Source organism: Nansenia antarctica, assembly GCF_963989245.1.
Source record: "Nansenia antarctica genome assembly, chromosome: 5".
Classification (NCBI taxonomy): domain Eukaryota; kingdom Metazoa; phylum Chordata; class Actinopteri; order Argentiniformes; family Microstomatidae; genus Nansenia; species Nansenia antarctica.
Window position 1 is genome coordinate 62,530,315 of NC_137690.1, and position 9,021 is coordinate 62,539,335.

Sequence of the window (9,021 nt, forward strand, 5' to 3'; positions counted from 1 at the left end):
GCATTTTGCATCAGTGGTGAACACATTTAAAGATGGATAATTTTTTGAGAACATGTAAATTCTAAGGGACTGTTTTTCATGGTTAGGTGATAGTTACAACGGTATTACAAGAGTCCACGTTCACTAGACAGTGTGGCTGGGTGTGTACTGGAATCTTGGCATCTCAGTAGTGTATATGAGTCCATGCCAAACAATTTCATCTGGCATTGTAGCTTAGGAAGGGAGGTCATGGAGGTGTTTGTGCACTCCCTCTATGAAACTGCCAAAAGTGCAAACTTCTTCAAGCAACAGTTAACATCAAGCATGGAGGGGGGAGGAGGAATGCAGCCAGGCCTGCGACCTTGGTTTAAATCCCCCAGAAAGATCTCTACAAAGGGAAATCGTTCCCCTCCCACCTCATTTCGGAATATCATAATAGGGCTCCTGTACGAATATAGTTTCCTATTGTCCATTCACAGTTGTGTGTCCACTAGGCAATAATCAATATCAACCTGCTATCTCTAGCTTGCTGATTATCTTTTTACCATTGGTCATACTGTTTCACCATTAGAATGGCCGATACAAAGGTGGAATTCTCATGATCTGTATGTTGATTACAGTGTCTTGCTATGATTAAGTTGTTCTTATACCAGTGTAGTAACATTGTCATGATTTCAGTAACAACATTGTACAAACCTGTGCAAGTTAGTAGCAACTACTTTATTGCATTGTTATGGCATGGAGTTCAGTGGTTGTTGTTATTACAGTAGTTAAAGTAGAAAAGGCACTGTTCCATCATCAAGGCCTTTTACTGTGCAACAACCTGTTAATTAAATGTTTTCTCTGAGTAATTACAACATTGTACTATGCATGTATAGAGTAAATTGATTTAAAGTGTAACTCAGTTATTCCTACAACACTTGGATGGCAGCAATGTTGTGGTTCTGTCAATAAACTATTGGAATGAGTGTGTGTGTAAGGTCTCTGTGGCTATACAATGCCTCCACTGTGGGTTGAACTGAGAGGCAATAAGATCACATCTACAATGGGAGCATTGGGCGAAAACATAACCAGTATGCTAATCTTTACTCAGTCAACCACAAACTGAATAAGAGCTGTAACAAATGAAGATGGTTCCATTAAGAGAAGACTTTGTCTGTACACATTCAAATCTAAACTACACCAAAAACATTCTTCTAATTTGTGTATTACATAGTTATGCAGTCTTTCACGTGTCTACAATGAGAGGAAGCGAAGCATTGAGGAGAAACAGATGCACTATAAAGTATACACTACTTAACATAATTTAAATTAAATAACAATCATTTCAGAAAATATGTCATGGTCGATACAGTATAGGACGTGAGTGGCTTACTAAAGAGTTTTAGGGTTTCTGTATCTGGGTCAACGAGTGTCTCAACACTTGATAGGACTTCTGGACTTTCACCTGCCTGATTACAGTGTTTGTCAGGGCAGCAGTCAAAAACGCCTCTCCCTGCAATTGCTTTGGAGCCCTCTCAAAATAGGTTCCTCGAGTATGGACTTGCCCTCCTAACACCCATATAATATACGTCTGACTGGTGGTGACATGCACCAGCTCACGGACGTGCACCAGCTCACGGACGTGCACAAGGGGGAGAAACGGAACAAAAAACCTGCCTCTTTGCCCTGCCTCACTCACAAAGTGCCAAAAATTATTATCATGTATTATGCTAAATGCTTCTCTGAAATAAAATTATTATTATCAATTTGCATACAGCAAAAGTTCATCATCATCATCATCAAATCATCATCATCATCATCATCATCATCTTCATTACCATCCAAACGCTCTTGTTTCCCTGGTTAATGTGTCATATTCTCTCTTCAGGGTCATGTAGTCTGTTTGATCTGTGTGACACTGTTAAACACACACTCTGAGTTCATGACCACAAGGCACTCGCTGCAAATACAGTGGAAGCCCCCTTTTTCCTGCCTCAGCCTTTTTATAGTAAGATCAAACATCTGCAGTGCATTGCGGCTATTGGATGTGTAAGAGACAAACAGTGAATCATTCTCCCCTCAGGCCATTATAGTGAAAGGAGGTAGAGAAGAGGGACTGTAGTATCTATGCATGGGCCTCAATAGCATTAGTCATCTTACTGTACGTGCATAAGTGTGTGTAGAGAGGATTGTTCTGGATGAGGATGATTATGATGATTAGGATAATTCTGAGTTATGTATATGCAGTGTAAAAAATATATTTTTTACATATAAAGTGTAAAATGTCTATGGGCTTTACTATAGTTTGAGGAAGATCAGTTTTTAATTTCTTGATTTTTCAATGAGACACCTTAGTGCATAGGCCTTTCAACCACCCTTCCTTTGCACATAACTGCTATGTGTCATCTGAATAGCAGCTTTGGTTGGATGAAACCAACCAGCACAGTTTGTGAATGATGCAAAAGGGTTGTAACAATAGACTTGAGTGAGTCAGAGACTTGTGACTATGGATTAGGTAGTAGAAGCTTGTCTGGGTTCAAGTTAAGGTGTGGCACTTTCTGTTGACTCTATGGGGCTTGTGTCCTTTGAATATCAGTTTTGGCTGGATTAAACCAACCAGCACCATTCAGATTGTGAATGATGCAAAAGTGCTTGTGATTCAGAGACTTGATTGACATAATAGTTACCATGGATTACGTGATAAAAGCTTTTCTGGTGATGTTAAGGCACTTTCCACTGACTGTAAGGGGCAGTGGATACCTTATATTATATTCCTTTATACTATCACAAATTGGGAAAGCAGACAGTGGCAGTAGTTATGAACAACCCTCCCAAGATGTCATGTAATTCTAAGAAAGCTTACACAATGTGTTTCCTAAGCTTGCTTTCAGGCATTTTTCCAAATCCTACTAATCACCCCAAACAGCCACAAGCAGGTACCCAAAAGTACCCAAAACAACCCCAAATAGATAGCTAAATATAGCCAAAAGCACCCAAAAGTCCTCAACACAACCCAAAATACCCCCAAAACACACAAACTGTTAGCCAATACAACCATGCAAATGATCAGCTTCATGCTACCAAATGTTCTTAAAGATGACAGTAAAGATGACAGAACAGCATTAATCTAGCATTATGACAGTCAATGGCCCCTGGCCTGAGCATAGATTATTTTTCTTGCTATGACTGATGGATAGATAACTCACCTACTTAGACAAATGTATTTGTTGTAAGTCACTTTGGATAAAGGCATCTGCTAAATGCAAAACATGTAAATGTCAATATAAGCATATTCATATTCAGCATATTATTGTCATACCAAAAAGTAATTTAGCCTCTCCTGATTCTATAGCGAGTTTTTGTTGAAGCTATAGTATAGTTATGTTGTTTGTCAAATGTAATAAACACTGTAAACTGTATGTAATAACAATGATAAGGCTATTGCCCTCTTTTCGTTTATTGTTTATGCTTGTGAGTTATTAAATGACCAGCCACCCCAGGTTATATCTAAAGATTTATGACCGCGGGATCATTTAGTAGACCTTTCAAGACAATGTTTGTTTGGTCTGGGGATGTTTCTTGGATGGATGTCAAAGATCAAACTAACATAACCGTATCACCTACAAACATATATGTTGTTAGCTAGCCAAATTCCCATAGCTAGTTAATTATTAAACTGTAATTTATGATTTTTTGATTTATTGGTTTGGACATTTATTTTTCTCCAAACGTTTGTAATTAAAAATGGCCTGAAGTATATGGAAAATGAGTGTTATCTTTGGTGTGGGCTGCTTCTGTAATAGTGTGCCTATTAGACAATGTGTGAATTAATGTCTAGGAGGTGTAGGATTGTCTCAATTAGCCCTGACCCTAAAGGGAGAAACAAATGTAAAATAAAAATCCTGAGGAGTTGAGCTTGTGTGATTTACCCCAATGCATTTCAAGAGTGAAGAGTGGGGCATATAATGAGTAAATGACCCTAGTGGGGGAGCTTGGAAATTAAACACTAAGCTATGGCCAGCATAATTCTCTGAAGCCAGAGAGTTCAGAGAGTTTTCATTGGTTTGTCATAATGCTCATATGATTATCATATAACATATCATTATCAAATAACAACCTATCAGCCTAATTTGTCTTGGGAGATTAACACCACAACATTATGATGTTATTTTTCTCTCAATGGAGACCACACTGACCCACACTGACCTGGCAGGAGTGTGGCATTCCTGCACCAAGTCATCGCTGAGGCAGATAAGACTGACTCTCCCAATTACTGAGCCGGAAAAGCCTTTTAACTAGAACATGTTTTCTTTTCCTTTATAAAAACTTGATCATTATAGGATCTTGTGATCTAGTCGGGATGGCAAGACTGCTTTTCTTGTGGTACAAGCTGTTTAGTAACATTACCCTGGAAAACAAGACATCTGAGTGGCAGATTAAGAGTTTGTGCTTAGTGGTGTTATAGGCTTGTTTCAGGGTTTCTTGCATTCAAGGTTACTGTCTTGAGTCCAGAGTGCGAAGAAGTGAAAACAAAAAGAAACAAGACACCTGAGTGAGCTTTCGAGAGCCTCACGATAAGCGGATAATTGGCGTCGATCCAATATTATTGGAAGATAGTGTGTCTGCAGAGAGGTTCGGAGCTGAGCCGAGCTTGGGGACCAGTGTGTATCACTGAAAGGGGGGGGGGGGCTTGGGTCATGTGACGCACAGACTAAGATAATATAACCGGCCCTGCAGTGTCACAGGTGGGGTTCTGTTTTTTCTAGTCGCTCAAACAGGAAAAAGAGTTTATATATTCTGGGAAAACAAGTTTATATATAAACACTGGACACAGCTGGGCAGACCACTCCACCGCAGGGATCAGGGGCTGGCCTGCACACCAGCCCAGATCTGGAGGCAGGGGGACACTGGGACAGAGAGAGAACACACTAATTGGGGACAGAGACAGGGGGACACAGAGAGACAGGGGGACACTAGAGGGGATAGAAGGCATCAGAGGACTGAAGCCTCCAAAAAAGCCAAGTATGGGAAACAGAGAGAAGAAGGGAACAGCAGAGTATGACATAACAGCTGTTCTGAATACCCTCCTATTTACAGGGGAGAGGGGGGATTTGAGCAGACAGGCTGCATTCCAACTCCTCTGAAGACATAAGGGAAGGAGAGAGGCTTCTGGATGGGGTAACATGTTGCTACACAACAATCATGTTCCAGCTCCTCTAAGTGCAGCAGGATGTTTTGGTTAACAGTGTCCAAGCGTAAAAGTGACCCTTAGAGTCAAAGATCAAGAGTGTGAGAAGATTACTAACTGATTAACAGTCCTCAACCCAGATAAGTTCACACAACAGTTGAATGAGCTTTGAGTCAGGGAATGCAGCACTGTAGCCATCACTAAACGATACACTATGTTGTTCAGTAGATACAGAACCGACTTCAATGTTGTGATCAATGTTAATGATTAGTTTAGAGTGGGTGATTTGTTATTTGACCTCAATATATCAGAAGCAACCTGTTAATGATTTCATACGCCAGGTTTTGGCAGGTTTTGGTGTTGTTTTGGTGTTTCGCTCATAAAACAAGGTCACATATTATCAAGCCAAGTTACACTATTAATGTGTTATAAACCAAAGGTCACTGTATTATCCAAGGCCATTTATTAAGTAGGCTATAATAAATATGGTTTTAGAAAGCCATGAATAGTGCCGCAAAATGTGGATAATAACATTGTCAATGGTCTCTCATCTATGAATGTTACCATCTGACATATATGACATCTGAAATACCTAATACTTTGAATGAGTTTAACTGCCTTACCCCATCACATGCAATTGTGAAAATGAAACTGTATAGCTTCAACACATGGTCAAAGCTCTAATTTCTATCTAATTTGTTTCCCCCAAAAATGGCTGACATGTATAAATTGCTAAATAATAATAATAATTCATGATTTTTAATTGCCAAAAGTGTATTACATCCCACTATACAAGTACAAGAGGGTAGAATTCTTATGGCTTCAGTTCAGATTCAGATTCAGTTTAATTGTCATTGGCAGAGTACAAGTACAGAGACAACGAAACGCATTCGGCATCTAGTCAGATGCAATAGTGCATAGTGCAAAAGCCATAATGTACAGATATATGTACAGTGAGATATGTACAGACAAGGGCAAGATATGTAGAGTAATGTACAGAGCAAGGGCAATGGTTATGTACAGTTTATGTACAATGTGCAAAAACAGTAGTGGGCAAAAGCTGAGTGGTATGGGGGGGGGGGGGGGGGGTGCAATGGTCATCCTGTTGGGGGGGGGGGTGGAGGGGGCTGGGTGTGGGGGCGGATAGAGGTGGGGTCTAGGGAGCTGGGATCTTGAGTTCAACAGCTTGACAGCTGTAGGGAAGACGCTGTTTGCAAGCCTGCTGTTGCGGGACCCTAGACTCCTGTACAGCCTCCCGTGTGAGAGGAGGGCAAACAGTCCGTGATTGGGGTGAGAGGTGTCTTCAATGATGCCTTGCGCCCTCCACAGACACCACACCGTTTTTCCTGAAGGTCCGCGATGGCAAGGAGTTGGGCACCGGTGATGTACTGAACGGTTTTCACCACCCATGGCAGGGCCTTCCTGTCAGAGACAGAGCAACTGCCATACCACAGTGTTATGCAGTTGGTCAGGATGCTCTCAATGGTGCACTGGTAGAAATTGACCAGGGAGACAGCTGGGCTTTTTTCAGTCTCCTCAGGAAGTATAGGCACTGCTGTGCCTTTTTGACCAGAGTGGAGGAGTTGAGAATCCAGGAAAGGTCCTCTGAGATGTGGACAGCCAGGAATTTGAAGCTCCACCTCCATCCCAGAATCAGAATCAGATGTGCTTTTATTACTGTACATCAATGTACGGGTATACAGAGTAGAATTCTTGGGTTCAGGTTCATTGACATTGGCATTGCAGTAAAATCCAAAAACACTAATAAAGGATATAAAAACAACAAATCAACAATCAACAATAGCAGCGATAAAATGAGCGATAAAATAAGCAGGATATAAAAACAACAAATCAACAGTCAACCATAGCGGCGATAGCGGCCATAGTAGCAATAGCAGCAGAGTGCAAATCAACAACAATAATAGAATAAGTAGTAGCAGCAGAGTGCAAATCAGCATGTCAACATTATTAATGTATCAACATCACGTGTATCAACATCACTGTCCCCCACCACCCTCTCTTCTTCTGTCTTATCCTCCCTACCCTCTGTTGAATCCTTCTCCCGTTCTATCCACTGACTCAGCATCCTCCACCCTCCTGTCCGCTCTCACCTCATCATTCGACGCCCTCTGTCCACTAACCTTGAAGCCCACACAATTCTCTCCACGTGCTCCCTGGCTCTCTGAAACACTACATGCTTGTAGAATAGAGCTCAGGGCAGCTGAGAGGAAATGGAAAAAAACCAGCCTCCCTGATGACCTTAACCTTTATCACTCTCTCCTCTCCAACTACGCCTCCTCTGCTTCAGCTGCTAAAGCATCCTATTATCATTCCAAAATACATTCTTCTGCCTCTAATCCTAGAAAACTGTTCTCCACATTCTCCTCACTCCTCAACCCACCTCCTCCCCTTCCTCCTTCCTCCCTGTCTGCTGATGACTTTGTCACCTACTTCGAAAAGAAGGTTAATGACATTAGCAGCACCTTTCCCCCTCCTCCTACTAATGCTGCTAACACCCCTTCCAAACCTTCTGCTCTACTCCCGGTCTCTCTCCCCTGAGGAGATTTTCACACTGATCACATCCAAGCGGGCAACCACCTGCCCTCTCGATCCCATCCCCTCCCCTCTTCAAGATAGCCAGAGACAAGCCTCTCCTCAAGAAACCTATCCTTGACCTGTCCTCTGTCCACAACTACAGACCGGTATCCCTTCTCTTGCTTCCCTCCAAAACCCTTGAATGTGCTGCATCTAAAGAACTCACTGACTATCTCCGGAAGATGGCACATCTGGACTCTCACCAATCCGGCTTCAAGGCTGGGCACTCCACCGAGACTGCTCTCCTTGCTGTCACGGAGGCCCTCCACTCTGCTCAAGCTTCCTCCCTCTCCTCTGTTCTCATTCTCCTGGACCTGTCTGCTGCCTTCAACACAGTCAACCACCAGGTCCTTCTCTCCATCCTCTCAGAACTGGGCATCTCTGGCACTGCACACTCCTGGTTTGCTTCCTACCTGGAGGGTCACTCCTACCAGGTGACTTGGAGAGAATCATTGTCCACGAACCCTCACCACTGGGGTACCCCAGGACTCTGTCCTAGGGCCCCTACTGTTCTCCCTCTATACCACGTCTCTTGGCTCGGTAATCTCCTCTCATGGGTTCTCCTACCACAGCTACGCAGATGACACTCACCTCTTCCTGCCCTTCCCCCCCTCTGACCTACATGTAGAAACACGTGTCTCTGCATGTCTCGCTGACATCTCTACATGCATGTCAGCCCACCATCTCAAGCTCAACCTTAACAAGATTGAGCTACTCTTCATCCCTGGGAAAGCCTGCCCTCTCCAAGACTTCTCAATCACACTCTACTGTAACCCCCTCCCAGACAGTCAAGAACCTTGGAGTGATCCTGGACAACCGCCCATCCTGTGCAGAGAACATCGCAGCGACAGCATGCTCCTGCAGATTCTTCCTTTACAACATTAGAAGGATACGACCATTCCTCACCAGAGAAGCAGTGCAACTCCTGACCCAATCACTGGCCATTTCCCGCCTTGACTACCGCAATGCATTCCTGGCCGGGCTCCCTGCCTCCGCCATCAGATCTCTGCAGCTCATCCAGAATGCTGCTGCCCGTCTGGTGTTTAACCTCCCCAAATGTTCTCATATCACCCCCTTCCTTCGCACCCTTCACTGGCTCCCGATAGCAGCTCGCATCAGATTCTAGACCCTGGTGCTTGCCTACCAGACAGCAAAAGGGACAGCCCCTGCATACCTGCAGCCAATGGTCACCCCCCAAACTTCAGCCCGTGCACTCCGCTCCTCAACCTTTGCTGGCCGACTGGTCCCACCACCTCTACGCCAACACGGCAGTCGCA